Genomic DNA, 19,858 nt, shown 5'->3' on the forward strand with positions numbered 1-19,858 from the left:
GTGATACTATTGACCATGACATCCTATTAGAAACACTAGAATATTTAATTGGCATAAAGGGAACCGCTTTAAACTGGTTTAGGTCCTATCTATCTGAACGGTCTCAGTTTGTATGTGTCAACGATGAATCTTAGATTAGATTAGAATCTTTAATGACCACACAGCCAGGCTGGTGGAATTCGTGTTCAGTGCAGATTATTACAGTTTATTTCATACAATTCAACATACAGTAAACAGACAATAACAAGTACAACACACAGCACAGGGCAACATATCATAACATAAAGTTCAAGGTGTGGTGGATTGTTATTGTTCATTGGGGTTATTTAGAGTCCATTTAGTGTCTGTATTGCAAAGAGGAAGAAGCTGTTTGAAGCGGGCGGTTTTGGTGGACAGTGACCTGTAGCACATCCCTGAGGGCAGAAGTTGGAAGACATGGTGAGTGTAGTGGACATTTTTAGTTATGCTATCATATCAGATCCTTCATATGCTTAAACCAAATGGATGTTATTCCCTCTTGTTGTGCTTTCACCATTATCATCTCTTCTTCCTCTTCTTCAAGGCCAAAGAGCTGCTTTGGCTACTGAGAGACTCACACAGACACACACGAACTTCCCTGCTCTGAGAACCGTTATGCTATCTCCCGCTCAAGGCCAGGTGTCTAATAACAATATGTGACTGTGTGAATCCAGATTTCTCACGTTCCCACTCATTTGCTATATAACCTTTGCTTTTCCATTGTTCTGCGCCACTCTCGCGCAGACTATCTTATACTCTGTGCGACTTGTGACATATTATATTATTGTATCGTGTATTTGAAGCTTCAAATAAATAACCAAAAGACAGCTTTTCTCGATTCACCATTTATTTGTTTTGATCATTTGACTTGTACTCTCCAGCCGTGTTTGGGCCCTAGATTTCCATAACATGAGTTGGGTGGGAGGGGTCAGAAATGATTTTCTTTGCCCTTGTGACAGTTCGTTGGTGGTGAAGTGATTCGAGTGATGGAAGGGGACTGCCGGTGATTTGATGCTTTGTTGACGATACGTTGAAGTCGATTCCGGGAGAGGTTGTCTGAGCTGCTGTACCAGACGTGATGCATGAAGTGAGGATGCTTTGGAGGATGGCTGTGGAGAACTGGATTCGGAGATGTTTCCTCACTCTGTGTTTCTTGAGCTGCCGCAGAAAGAACAGCCTTTGGTTGGCTTTGTTGTAGATGAGGTCGGTGTCGGTCTTCCATTTGAGGGTATTGCTTATGTGAGTGCCAAGAATTTGAGTGATTCTGTGGTGGAAATGAGTTTGCCGGAGATAGATAGAGGTGATTTGGGCTGTGGCTTTCGCCTGAAGTCGATGATTATTTCTTGGGTTTTTGCTGTGTTAAGTAGGAGGTTGTTTTCTGAGCACCAGGTGACTGCTTGATGGATCTGAGTGAGGTATTGTGTTTCATTATTATTTGAGATGAGTCCTGTTATTGTTGTGTCATCTGCGTATTTATATATGTTGACTGTGGGGTGCTGGATGTGAGTTGGTTTGTGTAGAGTGAGAATAACCAGGGGGATAGGACACAGCCTTGTGGAGCTCCTACTGAGGTGCAGAGGGAGAGATGTGGAGTTGTTTATTTTTGACTCGTTGTTTGTCTGTTCCAGAGGAAGCTGTGTATCCAGTGACAGATGCAGGGGTCAGTGTTCATGTCCATTAGTTTATTGAAGAGTTTTTCCGGGTTTGATGGTGTTGAAAGCTGAGCTGAAGTCCAGGAACAAGATGCGGGCGTAGGTGTTGGGGGATTCCAGGTGTTGTAGAGCGTGATGGATTGCCAGGTTGACAGCATCATCCACGTATCTGTTGGTTCTGTAAGCAAATTGATATGGGTCCATGAGGGGGGGAGGTGCTGGTTTTTAGGTGCCTGAGAATGATGCGCTCAAATGATTTCATCGCCTCAGATGTGAGGGCTATGGGCCTGTAGTCATTGAGGCAGGATATTTTATTAGACTTGGTTACAGGGATGATAGTGGATTCCTTAAAACAGTGAGGAACTGAACACTGGCAGAGGGAGGAGTTGAAGATGTTGGTGAAAACAGGGGCCAGTTCTGCAGCACAGTGATGGAGTGCCGCAGGGCTGATGTTATCTGGGCCTGCCGCCTTGTTTCTCTCCAGTCTCCTGAACGTGCACCTCACCTCTGCCTCTTTGATGAGGAATGGTGGGGGAGGGGGGGGGGGAGATGGGGGTGATAGTGGAGAAACTGGAGAATGATCAAACCTGCTGTAGAAGGCGTTCAGTTTGTCCGGAAGCTGATGGTCATTTTCTGGTGGGGGGGGGGGCTTTGTTTTGTAGTTGGTGAGGACCTGAAGTTTTTTCAAAACTGTCCTAGTGTTATTGTTTGAAATTTCCTGTTCTATTTTTGAAGCATAGTTGAATTTGGCTTTTCTTATTCCAGATCTAAGTTTGTATTTTGCAGCCATGTCCTCTTTATTTACGGATTTGTATGCATAGTTTTTTGTCCTTTCTTAATTGTTGAATTTCTTTGGTGAACCAGGGCTTATTGTTATTGTGTTGTTATATTGTTTTCGTCGGGATGCATAGCTGCTCACAAAATTGGACGTATGACGTCACTGTGTCGGTGTAGGCATGGAGGTCCCCAGCTGCGTGGAAAACTTCCCAATCAGTGCATGCGAAGCATCCACGCAACTTTTCGATGGCTTCTGTGGACCAGGACCTGGAGGATTTTATTGGGTTGTTTGTATTTCGGGATAAGCAGCAGCATTGCGTGGTCCGACTTGCCGAGCGGAGCTCCCGCAGAAGCACGGTAAGCCTCCTTGAGTGGAGTATATAGTGGTCGAGTGTGTTGTTTCCTCTGCTGGGGCAGGTGACTTGCTGGTGGTAGTTGGGAAGCTCCATGGACAGATTGGTGTGGTTGAAGTCGCCTAACACAGTGGTTCTCAAATGGGGGTATGCGGACCCCTAGGGGTACGTTGTAGTACTGCAGGGGGTACGTGACATTTATTTTATGTTAATGAGAAAAGATAAATATACCAATTTTAGGAAAAGTAACGAAGTTTGATCAGTGTGGGTTTTATATTAATAGACTAGAGTTACACATATTTAAAAACACGAAGTGTAATAACTGCAGTTGCCTCCCTGTCAGAATGACAAAGATCCTCAGCGAAGCACAAGCCCATGTTTCTCACTAAATTGTAAGTACAACTTATTAAAAATATCAGTTCAATAGAGGTGATTGAAGATGAGAAATTGTTGTATATGTATGTATAAATGTAAGTAGGAATAACTTGCATAATGATTTAAAGGACAATCATTGATCAAGTAAGGGGTGGGAATTAATAAGCATTTGCTTCCTCCTACTCCCTTTCGGACACATATGATTTTTTTAAATTTTTATTATTATTATTAATATGATAATACTTTTTTTGTATCATGAATGTGGATGAATACTGTATTTTTAACAATACAGTATTCTGTTTTTTCACATTTGTTATTTTTTCTTTGTTATTTTTCAATCTGTTCGAAATAAAGATTGAAATGAAATGAATGAAAATAATGCAACTAATGTCATCTTAGTGTTATTGCATGATATTAAAATTGTTGGCCATGAAATTTAGTGATGGATTGTAAACATTTGAAACGTAGCATTTAAGTGTTACAATGTTGTTGTTTAATAAATCAGACACCGATGGAGCAGCGCCCTACTGTACCTCTTTATATAGCTTTTTTTTCCCTAACATATAGTTTTTGCGCTGATCAGGGGGGGGTACTTCGCTGAATTTTTTTACATTATTGAAAAAAGTTTGAGAATCACTGGCCTAACACAATTATTGCTGCGTCTGGATGTGCGTTTCCACGGAGGAGATGTGACTGGCTAGATCGCTCATGGGTGGTGTTAGCGTTAGCCTCAGGTGGAATGTAAACACCGATTATGATTATCGATGCAAACTCTCTGGGAAGGAAGGTAGGTGGGTCTGCATTCGACAGTTAGATGCTCTAGAAGTGGGGAACATGTATGGCTTAGCGAGGTGGAGTTTGTGCACCAGCGATGGTTGACCCATAATGCATATTCCACCACCTTTAGATTTGTGTGTTAGTTCCACTGACCTGTCGGCTCGGTGGAGTGTGTATCCTGCGAGTGATACTGCTTGGTCGGGAATCGAATGATCCAGCCAGGTTTCAGTCAGGCAGATGGCGGAGCAGTCACCGTAGGTTTTATTTGACTGGATCAGGAGATGAAGTTCATCCATCTTGTGCCTGAGAGATCTTACATTTGACAGCAGAAGGGCAGGGAGTGGGGGTCGGTATGGGCGCCTCTTGAACCGCGATAGGACACCGGAGCGCCTGCTCCCTTTGCCGGTTTGCTGGCCATGGCATTGGGAGGCCAGGTGAAACAGGTAATATTTCCTTCGGGAAAGAAGTTGATGACTCCAAAAAACTGTATGTTGGTTGTGTCTGAAGTTTAGTAGGTCCCCAGCGGGTGTATTGGATAACACATGACACTTACACACATATAGGGCAGACAAAAGTACGACAGACATAAACATAGCTTGCACTGGGGCGAGCCTCACGGCCGCCATGTTTACCTTCAATACAAACTGAAGTTAGCCATGGAGTGCTGCAGGGCTCAGTGCTTGGACCTATTTTGTTCACATTATATACAGTATGTTTCTGTTAGGCAATATTATAAGGAATCACATCCGCATACATTTTCATTGTTATGCGGATGACACATACTCATTTATATTTATCGATCAAGCCATCTTCGCTTACAGGGACTGAAGCAGGGGCGGTTCTAGGGGGGGGGGGGGGGGGGCAGGGGGGCCATTGCCCCCCTAACACTGACCTCTGACTAGTGTTAATTTCGTTGACTAAAACTATGACGAAATATGTTCGTCAACGACCTTTTTTTCCATGACGAAAACGATGACGAGACGGCACCGACGGCAGTAAACAAGAACTGTAACGAAATCATCATGCAATATCGTTGATGAAAAGTGACGAGACGAAAATGTAGTTTACTAAATAAAAACTATGCCAAAATCTCTCTTTACTTTCGTTGACGAAAAATGAGGAGACGAAATATTATCAAAGATAACGTTACATATCTGATAGTCAGTTTTTCTCCCAGCTGTTCCACTTCCGGTGCTGCGGCAGGGCAGCAGCTGTGTGTGTCTGTGGTGCGCACGGCGGTACATTTGAATTACACCGGGCAGTGGCACACTGTGAACTGTCAGGAAGACTCGGGTCTAACTCATGGTCTAACTAACCATATTTAACAGAAAATAAAATGGCAACAACAGGGTTTGGGAGCAGTGGTCGCACTCGCGTTAACCGAATACCCCCCGTCAGCGCGAGTGAGTGATACATTGTGCACTCGACGGGTAATAATGGATTATGACGGAAATGTTACAATCCTGTCCGTCAAAATGACTGACACCGAAAAAGTCTAAAGCCACCACTGCGTGGGAGAAAGAAACAATGTGATATTTGGGCCCATTTTCGCTACAATGAGGCGGAGAAAAAAAGCGAATGCATTGTTTCATCAGAACGGAAGCAATGTGGACATAACACAGCTGATAAAACCACCACAAACCTGACCAGATACTCTCTGCAAAGCTTCTTAATCATTTAACCTGTGTTTTTCATCAAATAAGGACAAGATATAATCTTATTTATTATATATACTAAAATGACAAATTATTGGTTTTGGCTAGACTAGTTTGACTGAAATGTTCGATATAATCTGATGACTAAAAAAGACTCAACAGTTTTCATTGACAAAAAGTAGACTAAAATAATTAGTTTTCTTTGACTAAAATATGACTAAAATGCTCAGACTTTTAGTCGACTAAAACTTGACTAAAATAGTTACTGTTTTAGTCGACTAAAATAAGACTAAAATGCTCAGACTTTTAGTCGACTAAAACTTGACTAAATAAAAACAGGATGAAGGTGACTAAATATGACTAAAACTAAAAAGGAAATTTAACACAGGACTAAGACTAAAACTAAATAAAAAAATGGCTGACGAAATTAACACTACCTCTGACCCCCCTAACAATGACATTTTTTTTTTTAAATGTATATTTTCTGGTACTCGGTTTGCCAAAAACCGCAGGATTTTGTTGCTGTAATGTAAGATTGTGCAGATATGTAAAGTAGAGATGTAACTGTTCATTGCCTTTATTTGACAAAGGTTTGTCCCTTGTAATGAGGGAGGCGGCGGATAATGGTCGGCAGGCATTGAAGATTTTAAGAGACTATTATGCTGGCACAGGTAAACCACACAGAGACCGCCATCACCGCTTTGAAAAACGCGGAGGAGAAATTAAGTGATGGGCTTCTTGTAGCAATGGTTTTGAAGGGACTACCAGAATCATTTAAACCATTCGCAATACACATCACGCAAATTGACCAGACAATACGTTTTTCTGAATTTAAAACTAAGCTCCGCAGCTATGAGGATATTGAGCGAATGCGCACATCGCCACCAGAGGACAACGTCATGATGCCACGAGAGCAGTTGAGAGTGAGACAACCCTCTGTACCAAGAGCATGGGATAAAGGAACCAAGTGTGCGGACATTGCTTGTTACAGATGTGGCCTGAGTGGTTCGAGGGTTACCGCCCCTTGAGGCACCTAGGACCTTGAGACCACAGCTCCCCGCCGCGGCTTCGGCAATAGAGACTTTGAACACCGACCACTCTGGTTCAATGTCCCCAACCTCCACAGGAATGCCCGAAAAGCTCCGCCGGAGGTGTGAGTTGAAGGCCTCCTGAACTTGGGCCTCCTCCAGACGTTCCCAGTTAACCCGAACTACACGTTTGGGCTTACCAGGTCAATCCAGAGGCTTCCCCCGCCACTCGACCCAACTCACCACTAGATGGTGATCAGTTGACAACTCCGCCCCTCTCTTTACCCGAGTGTCCAAAACATACGACCTCAGGTCCAATGATACGATAACGAAATCGATCATGGACCTTCTGCCTAGGGTGCTCTGGTACCACGTACACTTATGAGCATCCCTATGTTCGAACATGGTGTTTGTTATGGCCAATCCATGACTAGCACAGAAGTCCAGTAACAAACCACCACTCCGGTTCAGATCAGGGGGGCCGTTCCTCCCAATCACGTCCCTCCAAGTGTCTCCATCATTGCCCACATGTGCGTTGAAGTCTCCCAGCAAGATTAAAGGGTCCCCTTCAGGAGCCCCATACAGGACTCTTTCCAGGGTCTCCAAGAAGGCCGTATACTCTGAACTGCTGTTGGGTGCATAAGCACACACACCAGTCAGAGTTTTCCCCCCCATAACCCGCAGGCGTAGGGAGGCGACCCTCTCGTCCACTGGGGTAAACTCCAACAACGGAGCACCTAACCGGGGACTTGTGAGTATCCCCACACCCGCCCGGCACCTCACATCTTGAGCAACTCCGGAGAAGAATAGAGTCCAACCCCTATCCAGAAGTAAGGTTCCAGAGCCGACGCTGTGCGTAGAGGTGAGCCCAACCAGATCCAACTGGTAACGCTCCACCTCCCGCACAAGCTCCGGCTCCTTCCCCCCCAGAGAGGTGACGTTCCACGTCCCCAAAGCCAGCTTCTGTCGCCCGGGTCTGGTCCGTCGAGACCCTCCGCTTTCACTGCCACCCTTCTGGCAGCGCACCCGACCCCATCGCTGTTTCCCGTAAGTGGTTGGCCCGCGGGACAGAGAAGCGGAGGTGTTGCCCACGTTGCCTTTTCGGGCTGGGCCCGGCCGGGCTCCGTGGCAAGCCCGGCCACCACACGCTCGCCGACGAGTCCTCCTTCTGGGCCTGGCTCCAGAAGGGTACCCCGGGCTTCCTCCGGGCCGGGTATCCTCACTTCTTTGTTGTTCTTTCATGAGGTCTTTTGAACCAATCTTAGTTTGGCCCCTTGCCTGAGACCAATTTGCCATGGGAGACCCTACCAGGAACACAAGGTTCCAGACAACACAGCCCCCAGGTTCATCAGGGCACACAAACCTCTCTACCACGGTAAGGTGCTGGTTCTTCAGAGAGAAGAACCAGCACCGTATTCCCCACATCAAAATGGCACTGCTGAGAGGAATTGGCGCACACTTTTTGACATGGCCAGGTGCATGCTTATAGAAAATGAGATGCCAAAAGGTATGTGGCCCCATGCAGTACAGACAGCAGCTGTAGTAAGGAATAGATGCTTCAAAAACCGCACAAAACAGACACCTTAGTTTATGCTGACAGGTAGAGGGCCTAACCTGTCCAGAATGCACAAGTTTGGGTCAGTGTGCTATGCCTATAAGCAAGACAAAAAGAAAATGGACTCAAGGTGTGAAAAGCCAATTTTTGCTGGATATGACAAAAATAGTCTAGCCTACATGGTCTATTTCCCTCACAGTGGAAAAGTGCAAAAATCTTGTGAAGTTTGTGACCAAGACCAATTCAGAAAGAGAAACACAAACAGAAACCGTCTCATGACTTTGAGGTACAGAACAAATCTGGCAAAATCAAGCGTGATACTAACATTAGCCCAGTATCTATACCAGTGGTAACAGAGACAGAAGACGACAAGAGTGAGAAAGAAGCCAGCTTACTTATGTGACAGTGTATGTGGTAAGGAAAGGGAGGATCAGCTACTGACAAATATTGACTAATGTTACAGATTAATGTGCAATATCCCTTTAACATTTAGGGAAGCTGTAACTTCATCTGAGTCAAAACAATGGGTTATTGCAATGGATGAGGAAATGCAATCGCTAAAAGAGAATGACACATTTATCCTGACCAACTTACCTCGAGGTGAGAAAGCAGTGGGGGGTAAATAGGTGTATGATATCAAAACCAATGTTGATGGGTCCGACATACAAGGGATACAGTCAGAAGAGGGGTGAAAACTATGATGACATTTTCACCTACCGCTAACCTCACCAGTATCAGAGTGTTAATGCAAAAAGCAGCACAGGAAAATCTGATTTTACACCAAATAGATGTTAAAACTGCTTACCTACATGCACCAATAGACTGTGAGATATACATGGAACAGCCAGAGGGGTTTGAGGTAAAATCCAGTAAAGGTGAAAAGTTGGTGTACAAGCTAGAAAAGTCACAATATGGGCTTAAACAGTCAGCCAGAAATTGGAACAAAATGCTGCATGAGTGAAAATGAGTTCCTACCCTGCTGACCATTGTGTTTACACAAAATAGACTGAAAACTGGAAAGTGATAATGATAATATGGGTTGATGACATAATCATTGCAGCTAGTGATAACAATGCATTGAAAGTTGTTAAAGAGATGCTCACAGCTAAATTCAGGATGAAAGACTTGGGGAAACTAAAACATTTCCTGGGCATTGATTTTGATCAAACTGATTCATGTGTAAAGATGTCACAGAAGAAAATATGTGAACAAAATACTTGAAAGGTTTAACATGCAGGATTGTAAACCAAGAGTGACACCTTGTGAGCAACAACTGAACTACTTAGATGATGCTGTACTGATGGAAAAAGCAAATCTGATTTATTGTCCAACAGACCAGATGGTGGCAGATGTTATGACAAAAAAAGTTTAAGTTGATTACGTTTACAAAGTTTATGTTTGGAGAGGAACAATTTCTGAAAGGTAGAGAACCTTATAATGTTTTTCTTTGTTAAAAGACCACAATTGTGATATCAAGTGGGGGTGTTAACATTCAGGTAAATGTGTTACCAATTTGTGTTTGTTATTTGTTGTGCATGACTGGAAGCCAATAGCGAACCAGGTTAAAATTCAATGATGGGTATAATTAAAGCCACGCCTCCAATGGGAGTGTCCGTTGTATGAAATGCCACTGTTTCTGATGCTTCGTTATTCCTCCGCTTATTTGGATGCTAAACAGCAATGAAGTTATGCTTACTCTGCTAACACTTACATTGTTTTATATTAAACACAGACAAAACTGAAGTTATTGTACTAGGCCCCAGGCATATAATGCCCCTTTCACACCAACGCGGTTCCAGGGCCGGTTCGGAGCTAGAGCCTGATAAGCACCGTTTTTTTCTGTTCACACCGCAGTGGAGCCGGCTCTTTTCCCCTAAAACCTGTTCTTACCAAGCTTAAAAAAATTGTCGGTCTAGAAGCAAGAACCACATACGCCACGAAAACCCGATACTTAAACCGTGGACCAGATTTGCAACAAACTGAAAAAAGTTAAGATGGATTAGCGGGACCAAAAGCGAGACCTCGGACAGAGTGGCAGCGATCGTCCGAAAACAAGTCCACATTATGACTTGCTAGACTCTATCAAAGAACATTTGAAAGTCGCTTTTGACGAATGGACAGTTTGTGGTGAAGTCGTCCAATTATATCCATTTGGTTTCGACAGAGCAAAAGCAAAACGAGCAGCGCTTCAATACAATCGGCCATTGTTGTTGGGTTTCCCCACGGTTTGGCTTTATGAAGCAGGCACGTAAACGGCAACGTCATGACGCAAACGATGACGCAATGACACAGCACCACTCGGGTTCTGGGTGGTGTGAACAAAACGGAGGCTGAAAGAAAAAACGGTTCTGAACCAGAAGAGCGCAAGCACGGAGCTAGAACAGGAACCGCGTTGGCCTCCAGCAAACCATAAGGAATCTTAGGAATTATATTTGATCAGGATTTGTCCTTTAACGCCCACAAAAAACACATTTTAAGTACTGCCTTCTTTCATATGTAACATTGCAAAAATCAGGCATCCTATATTAAAAGGTCATTATACCCTTCTGTCCCACAAGGGCATTGTGTTCCAAGAATGGAGGGTTATTGGTTGTTCTCTAAAAGCACAATTGCGCCCAGTTTTGCTGCTATAGGCATAGACTGTCAGGGGACACCTTACTTCTTTCTTCTCTTTCTCTGTAGCTGTGTATCCTCATGTTCCAAATAACCTAGCTTCCCCAAAAATGTTTGTGTCTGTCTACGCCTGGATCCTGAGTCGTGGCTGATCATGTTGCTGTGGTCCTGAGTCCTGGTTTCTTTAATGTTTCCCCCATTCACTGTGTTTTGTTTTGGGAAGTTTTTCCTTCTCCGATGTGAGGGTCCAAGGACAGAGGGTGTTGTATTTGTATTAATGTTCTGCACAAACTGTAAAGTCCCCTGAGACAAATGTAACATTTGTGATATTGGGCTATATAAATACACTTTGATTGATTGAAACATACTATCATAATGATAGATGTTCAACAATAATAATAATAATGCATTTTATTTATATAGCGCTTTTCACAACTCAAAGACACTTTACAGTATGAGGGAGGGTAGACAAACAAGAACAGGAAAACAAGTAAGTAAAAAATAAAAAGGCAGTCAAGAGGAAGTTGATTGAGAGGGGGGGGGGCTTATGGGTAGACAGAGTTGAAAAGATGTGTTTTGAGGCGGGACTGAAAGACTGTGAGGGACTCAGAGTCACGGAGATCTTGGGGGAGGGAATTCCAGAGCCTAGGAGCTGCCACTGAGAAGGCTCTGTCCCCAAAGCTGCAGAGTGTGAATGTGGGAATGAATAGGAGTCCGGCTGCGGTGGATCTGAGGGACCGTGGGGGTTGATAAGGAGTGAGAAGGTTTGTGAGATAAGGGGGGGCCAGATGGTGGAGTGCTTTGTAGGTGAGGACCAGCATTTTGTAGTTGATGCAATGGGAGGCAGGAAGCCAGTGGAGGTCTTTGAGGACTGGGGTGATGTGATGCCATGATTTGGTATGCGTGAGGAGACGTGCAGCTGCATTTTGAACCCATTGGAGTCTGTTGAGGGATGTAGTGCTGATGCCATAAAGAAGTGAGTTGCAGTAGTCAAGACGGGAGGAAATGAAGGCATGGATTAGTCGTTCGGCTGCGGGGCGGGTGAGAGAGGGTAGGATTTTTGCAATATTGCGGAGGTGGAAAAATTAGGTTTTGACTGTTTGGCGGATGTGATGTTCGAGGGAGAGGGTGGGGTCAAAGATTACACCAAGGTTGCGTGCCTGATTGGAGGGGGAAACAATGGTGCCATCGATGGTGAGAGTTATGTTAGTGACCTTGCTAAGGGTGGATTTGGAGCCGATTAGGAGGAGTTCTGTTTTGTTGCTGATCAGTTTGAGGAGGTTATGTTGCATCCAAGTTTTAATAGCTGTCAGACAGGAATCGATGTGGGTAAGGGGTGGGTTATGGAGGGATTTGGTGCTGAGGTAGATCTGAGTGTCATCAGCATAGTAGTGGAAGTCGAGGTTGAAGTGGCGGAGTATCTGACCGAGGGGGAGGATGTAAATCAGGGGTGGGGAACCTCCGGTCCCCGGGCCGTACACGGCCCGCGAGACCATTTGGTACGGCCCTCAAGGTCATTTTCTAAACACGCAAAAAAGAAAAAAATCAAAGAAATCTAGACCGCAAACAAATTAAACAAAGCGAGTGCCTGTTTTTCCTGGCCAAGGTCAGGGTCATTGAACACAACACGAGCCTAACGTGTCATCACGTGGTATATGTCTCGTCTGACAGGAGTGCAGTTCTGGTTCTGACGGAGAGCACCAGAACGTCGCTCCGGCACTTCCAAGCAGTACCCATAAGGAGCCGTACACATGCCGCAGTTTTTGCGTGGCTGTGTCTTTAGTTGAAAGCCCAGTGGCGATCTGTTCATCTGTCACACTGATCATACAGTCAATAACTTTGTTGTTATTAGCATCTGGTTAGCTAGCTATGCTAACGAATATAAGAAGCTTTTTCTACAACCAGTGAGGTAAAGGCACATCTTTATATGATCATCAGTGGCGGCGCCAGGGTATGGCTGGGGTAGGCTACAGAAATACCAAGAAATGGCTTAGCCCTACCTTAGCCCGACCATGAAAAATTATGTTAAAGTAAGCATGTTGAGAACACGGATTGCGAAAATCTACCGGTCGTGTCCACAACACACAAACTGATCCTGCACGTTACTGACGCAATATGGTTGAGACCATTCGGGCTTATGCTAGAGGGGTGCCAGGAATAGTCTAAGTAGTGGGGGAGTTTTATACACTAAAGGTGTGAAAATCCTCTGGCGTTATAATATCAGCGCGGCCGCGGTCAGATCAAAATGCCTCCGAATGCAATTTGAATAGACCTACAGCCAATCAGAGCAACGAAACGTTGGGTCTGCTGCGTCATGCATTACTGATATGTCGATACGTCACGTTCACAGTCCCCAAACTCGCGCAGAGTAAAGGATTCTTCTAGGATTAATTGTATATTTTGGATGGATAGATTTGTTCTTAAACGCCCTTGCATTGAGGTACAAGTCGAACAGGTGCCAGAGTCACCCGACCCACCTGAAGAGTGAATAGTGAGTTTTGAATATATTTTGTAATAATGGGTCATTTGAAAAAGTGTTTTGTATGACAATAGAGATACAGGCTACCTGTTGTGTGCTGTGTCTGTCTCTCTCTGTTTACCTGTGTCTCTCTCCCTCTGTCTCCCCCTCTCTCTCTCCCTCTCCGTGTCAATTCTGTATGCCAACTTTTCTTGTTTCTGCCGCTGCGTAGCATGTTGTAACAACGTGGAATTAGCAGAATAGGCTATTGTATTGTTTAACTCACATCTGTTGCTCTCGATGTAATTTAGCTGATAAAAGGAGACTAATAAAAGCTAATAAAAGCCTCACGCGTGCGTTTCACTGTCAAGGGGTGCGATATAGCGTGTATGTAATTACATTACAAATACTGACTTGAGCCCCACCACTGTATGGGTTAGCCCTATCATAGATTACCCAACAAAAATACTCTGGCGCCGCCACTGATGATCATTATAGTTATACAAAAATAAGAGAATAAAGTGTGCTGTGCAATGATCATCAGATCAAGGGGTGAAACCCGCCGTTGCTGCGTCTGTAAAGCCGGTGTGTCCTTGGGCAAGACACTTCACCTGAACTTGCTCCTGTGGGTATTGTCCACAGTTTCTGACCATTGCATGTATGATATATGTGTAATGTGTGTATATGTAAAGCGCTTTGAGTCATTGTAAAAGCGCTATAATTATTAGGAATTATTATTATTATTTATTATATGACAGTAAAAAAAAAGTTGTTATTAATAAACAAGAATACAGTTTGAAAGGGGAGTGATTTGTAAAATATCCATAAAGAAAAATAAATCTGCTTCCAGTTCTGTTTCATATGTGTTGAGATCTCATAGATCTCCTAATGTTGCTCTCAAAGTGCCCCAGATTGATGCTTTTAACTTCAACATTTAAAAAAAAATCTTCCCGGGGGAGCATGCCCCCCTGGACCGCCCTAGAGGAGGTTAGGTCCCCCCCATTTAAATCACGTCCACCTGGATAGGAAACTAAATACATTTGCACACATCTTGTGTACAATATCTTTCTGTTTTGGTGGTCATGCCACAACCGTGCGCGTGCATGCATACGCGAGTCATGGTCAAATAGATTAAGGGGTTGCTTTTTCTTTGCACAGCATGAAAGAAAGGCGAAATGAATGGGCTGTGATTTTAGTATTTTTAAGCAGAGGTCAATAATTTGTACGGCCCTCTGAGGATTTGTAAAAATTGAAATGGTCCTTGAGAAGAAAAAGGTTCCCCACCCCTGATGTAAATGATGAAGAGGAGGGGGCCAAGTACTGATACTTGAGGAACGCCTTGGGTGACTGAAGCTGTGGCAAAGGAGTGGTTTGGGAGGGAGATGAAGTGGAATCGTTCAGTGAGGTAGGACTGGAGCCATCTGAGTGCAATACCTTCAATACCAATGTCCCTGAGTCGGGTGAGCAGGATGTTGTGGCTCACGGTATCGAAGGCTGCACTCAGGTCGAGGAGGATGAGAATATTGAGGGAACCAGTGTCAGCAGAGGTGAGGAGGTCATTGAGGACTTTGACGAGTGCAGTTTCTGTACTGTGCTGAGGACGAAATCCAGACTGAAGGGGTTCATAAAGCTGGTTGGTTTGGAGATGGAAGTGAATTTGTTTGGCTACAATGCGTTCAAGAGTTTTTGAGAGGAATGGTAGGTTGGAGATGGGGCGGTAATTAGTGAGGGAGGAGGGATCGAGACCAGGTTTTTTGAGGATTGGAGTAACGGCAGTAGTTTTGAAAGCAGAGGGGACAGTTCCATGGGACAGCGACAGGTTTTCGGTACAGCTGGTATTGTAACGGACCAGTGGTGGATGTATAATATGGAGTAATAAGTGTGCTCAGGGGCCTCATTTATAAAGGGATATACGCTCAAAAAATGGCGCACGCCAGTTTCTACGCAATGTTTGCGATTTATAAAATACTAATTTGACGGGAAAACATGCGGTCCTCCACGCAAACTCTAACCCATGCGTACGCACTAAGCACAAAAACGGGAGAGACGAGAAACTGCGACACCGTTGGCAGAAGGAAGAATGGAGAGAAATATGTGGAAATAATACCATAAATAAAATGTTACCTCTCATTTATCATATGAATAATTCATTTTCAAACATTGATTAAAGTCAATCTTAACATAATTAAACAAACGCCTGTTTGAGACTCCTCAGTGCACACAAAAACATAACTTGGAGAAATAAATAAATACGGATATGTTATTTAAAACCACCTCGAATATGTTGTGTTGATGTTATGAAATGTTTTCTCAAATGATGCGGTTTTGCATTTCTATAGGTTGTACGAGCATGGTTTTATATACTACCATGTTTAATCATGTTTTATGCCGTTTGCTAAGACTTGATAAGTCGCTCATAAAACACAGGAGGTATGGAAACTAAGACACCATATGTGGTAAATTGTACAGCTAATATAACACAACACATTCGTTGTATTTCCTTTAACTGGTGGATATAGAGTTGCTGCAGTGGAGACGCTGCACACAGCTGATCGACAGCTGGGACACAAACCACCAAATATGAAAACATAATTCAGATTGAGTCGTCATGACTCCACTCCGGAGGGATTCCCCGTTCACTTCTTACAGTTTATCATCAAGGGGGGGTCTCCTGTCCCCGGTACAAACACACTGCCTGAGGAAGGCTATGTATATTTTTTTTGTCATGAACCTTTTTCGGACCACTTATTTATTTATTTTGGTGACGATCCGACCTCCATGCTGCTACTCTGGTTCAAACTGCATCCACCAAACAATATGATTGATCTCGACCTCCCCAAAATAACCAAAATCTGACACGGTGTGAGATGTCTTTTTTAGCTGTTCTGTCGTCATGTCCTGCGATCTTCTTCATAAAGTCAGTCAGAATGAATGAATGAATGGGCGTTTCTTTGACTATTTATAGGCAAATATGGGCGTTACGTGAAGTCCGCAAAAGCTGCACCGCATTTCGAGTCGATTGTGATTTATAAAGGGAAACCAGCGTAGGAAGTGCCGTATGCACTTTCCTCGCCGGTACCCAATGTTTGGTGAATCGGAAAATGTCGGAAAATGTCTGTACCTATTTTTTGGATTTCTAATACGTAAGCAACCTTCCCACGTGAATCCTACGCGCGGCGTTATAAATGAGGCCCCAGATGACATGACAGTTGTGGGACATGGCGGTTAGTCGACCAGATAGATGTTATGGATGATTTTCCGGACTGGGAGTAAATAAATCTGCGTTTGGAACCTCTATGGACATACCTCGGTCTGCGTAGAAGCCCGAGGCAATTGATGACAGACAAGCTTAGAGGAAGCGCAGAAAAGTTATTGAGATTAAAAAGTTGGGAGACAGAGTATCGTAACATCGTAGTGCCGCGGTAGGATGCTAGCGTTAGCACAGCGCTGGCTATGGTTGTAGACCAGCGGCGCTGAAAGTGGAGTTGTTGGCAGCCGTCAGACAGGATGAGAGGTCAGTTGCAGGCTGTCCTTTACAGCAGATGGGGGGACCGGCAGGAGCGGGAGGTTTAAAGAACCAGAGTCAGGGCCCACGGGGAGGGGCAGGACAAAGAATGGGGCTGGTTATTTGATGCGTTAGCAGGTGGGCTACAATGGCAGGTGTAGCAGGGTAGAAAACCAAAGCGTCCGTCAAAAATGACAATCGGGTGTAACAAATATGTCCAGATCAGAACACAAAAGCCACAGAATAGTTAGAACACTATAGCAGTAGAAAGTGGTCAGAAACTCTTAGATTAACACAAAGAAAGACGAGAACAATGACCCTCCTAACTCTTGACAATCCTCAGACTTTATTATTGATCATTATACCACATGGTAAAAAACAAATACAATATTAACTGATATAATTATCAGGGAGTTGACATAAAGGGAGTGGCTCCTGTAAAAAGGATGTATATAATTTACTGTCCTAGATGACTGATCAACCAAATACAAACCCTTCTCCTGTCTATTACAAGGCCGCTATGTTCTTACAGTTGACTGCTATAAAATGTAACTCTTTCAAACCCATCATCGTTTCCTCCAAGTGTTAGCCTACATCAGGCACAGGTTAACCATCAAACTTTATATATGTACTTTTAAAGCAGCCACTGCTATAATGTTTGAGCTCTAGCAAATAATACACTTACGGCCCGTCTACACTACAGGCATCAACACATCTTGAAGCTGGGGGTGTCTGAGGCTTGGCGATTTCTCGCGCCCAAGGCGACCAACAACCAATCAGGAATCTCCCGCCCGCCCCCGGCATACAAAGCAATAGCAATGTTAAAACGAAGTAAACTGGATATAAAATCCCCAAACAGGCGAAAACCTACCAGTTCCACCCACTGTCTCTGCCACCTCCCTCCATGCCTGGCTCCTCCGGTTTGTATCCCGGTAGATGAACACAACAGAGACTGATCATACAGCACCGGGTGATTCACTACCGCTCCATTTTTTTGAATATGAGGAAATTACCTGCGTAGTCTCTCCCAGCATACACGCGGTTTGATTGGCTCGCGCTTGTACTGTCAGATTTGCATACGCGGGATTTGATTGGCTGATGCCAAGCATCGAGCCTCAAAAGTTGAACATTGTTCAACTTTTGATACCGATAGATGCTCGTGATGCTTGCAAAGCCATGCCATGCTCCCCACAATGCAGTTCGGCAAAGTTTAAAAATCTTCTACGTCACCCTATTCAAATGAATGGGCGAAGCGTTTAAAGCATTTTTCGATGCCTGTAGTGTAGACGGGCCGTTACAGTTTTATGAGTGGTTAACCATACAATTAAAATTGAAACATTGATTGATGGAATGTACATTTGATAAACTCTGCATTTCCAGAAACAATGAGAGATGAAAGACATGGATACCTCATAGCTGTGATGAAATGCCCTCTTCTTTTGTCCAGGAAATAAATGCAGAAGGTCAAGGTATCTGTTTTGAGGCACATAAAAGAAAAACATTCAACTAACTCTGTCTTGAAACCAGTAACACAACCAATTAGAATAATTTACACCCTAGCTCCCTGTCAACATCAAGATTGATGGTATTGATGACATACACAGAAGATACTCTGCATTATCACTTTGTACCATAACAGGTATAGGGTTTGCATGCCGTGAAATTAATGGTACATATCATTCTGAGATTGTTAGCACAAAGCAGTTCAAAGAGCATAGACCCAAGTTAATTCAATTTTTTGAGTTTTTTCAAAAATAGACAGACTGCGATTATTATTCAAAAGAGTCAAAGTCAAACTCACATGTCCTGTCATTACTAATGTATTACCTTCTTACAGGTTATATTCAGGTAGAGATCTCAAACTTGTCCAGAATAATAGCACGATCAATGTTCTCCTGGACATTTTCTTTGGATATCCCTCTAGTGCAGGGGTGCCCAACCTTTTTTGAACCGAGAGCTACTTTTAAAGTTGCCAGTCTGCCGAGATCTACCATTCAAAATAGAGAGGCGTAGCCATTACTGACAGCCTACTACCAGGTAAATACACACTTCTACTTGTATAAAACTGACCTTTGTACGATGAATACCTCATAAAATACTGCAGATCATTTATCTTACCTCTTTCTAATCTACACACATACAAGTAGTTAACTGAAGTTACACAACAGTGTTGTTGATACAGAGTTGGAGTTTATTCACACGTCACATACTACAGTGGGTAATGTTTAAGAAACATTGAACAGTGCTGCCACACATGACACAGGAAAAAAAAAAAAGACGCTGAACCCTTTCTTTGCCATTATATAAAAATAGTGTTGCTACAAAAGTATAAATTAGGCTTAATAATAAGACAACTCAGATCTGAAGCTACTCAGGAATCTGCTGCCAAAGTGCAATAAATAAGACAAAATTAATAGAATCAAACCCTTTTTTGTTGCATTTTAGTAGAGTATAAAAATAAATGCCTTTAAAATAGGATGCAAGCAACACTAGTTTCTTAACCTGAGTTGATAATAGACTATAATCAATTTAAGTTTGCATTCTTATACCATTTTGTACAATAATTATAATGACTAAGTTCAAACAAACTAAAACTCACAGCTGATTAATAATGGTATCCAACTTGAGTTTTTATTATATCAAAAACCTGTTGAAATGCTACTGTTATTGTTGTTGTTTACTGTCCCCAAAAGCGCGTTGGCAGCCTCCAGGGGCCTATACTACGAAGCTGGTTCAACCTAACCTGGATATGTTTGAGTTAGCCGGTTGGCCTAATCCAAAACATACGCGCTCTCGCTAAGCGGTCCTATGACACGGGTTATCAAGTGGATCGCTCAAGCCAGCCATGTCCTATCTAGTTAGGTGCGCGTTCACATGAAAGGGGTGGTATTTGGAGCATTCGACCAATCACAAACATGGAGAAGCGTACTGACAGCGCAGCGTCATACTTCCTGAATGAAAAGTCAACTATAATATTAGACATATGAAGAAGTTAAACTTTAAATATCCATTACTTAAACACTTTATCCAGGATAAAAGCCACATAGCTGCACCTGCAAGGTGAATACAGCTGGTAAAAGTGTTTGAATGCG

General features: G+C 43.5%; 1 long non-coding RNA gene across 1 annotated transcript; it reads right to left on the reverse strand.

Annotated features, from left to right (window-relative positions):
* Positions 1-281: 281 nt before the first annotated feature.
* LOC117461209 (uncharacterized) lies at positions 282-18,794 on the reverse strand. Its single transcript, XR_004553673.2, has 3 exons — positions 18,594-18,794; positions 18,176-18,239; positions 282-413 (listed from the first exon to the last, which is right to left on the reverse strand). It is a non-coding gene; the product is annotated as an uncharacterized lncRNA (long non-coding RNA).
* Between the last annotated feature and the right edge of the window lie 1,064 nt (positions 18,795-19,858).

Source organism: Pseudochaenichthys georgianus, chromosome 3, assembly GCF_902827115.2.
Source record: "Pseudochaenichthys georgianus chromosome 3, fPseGeo1.2, whole genome shotgun sequence".
Lineage (NCBI taxonomy): Eukaryota > Metazoa > Chordata > Actinopteri > Perciformes > Channichthyidae > Pseudochaenichthys > Pseudochaenichthys georgianus.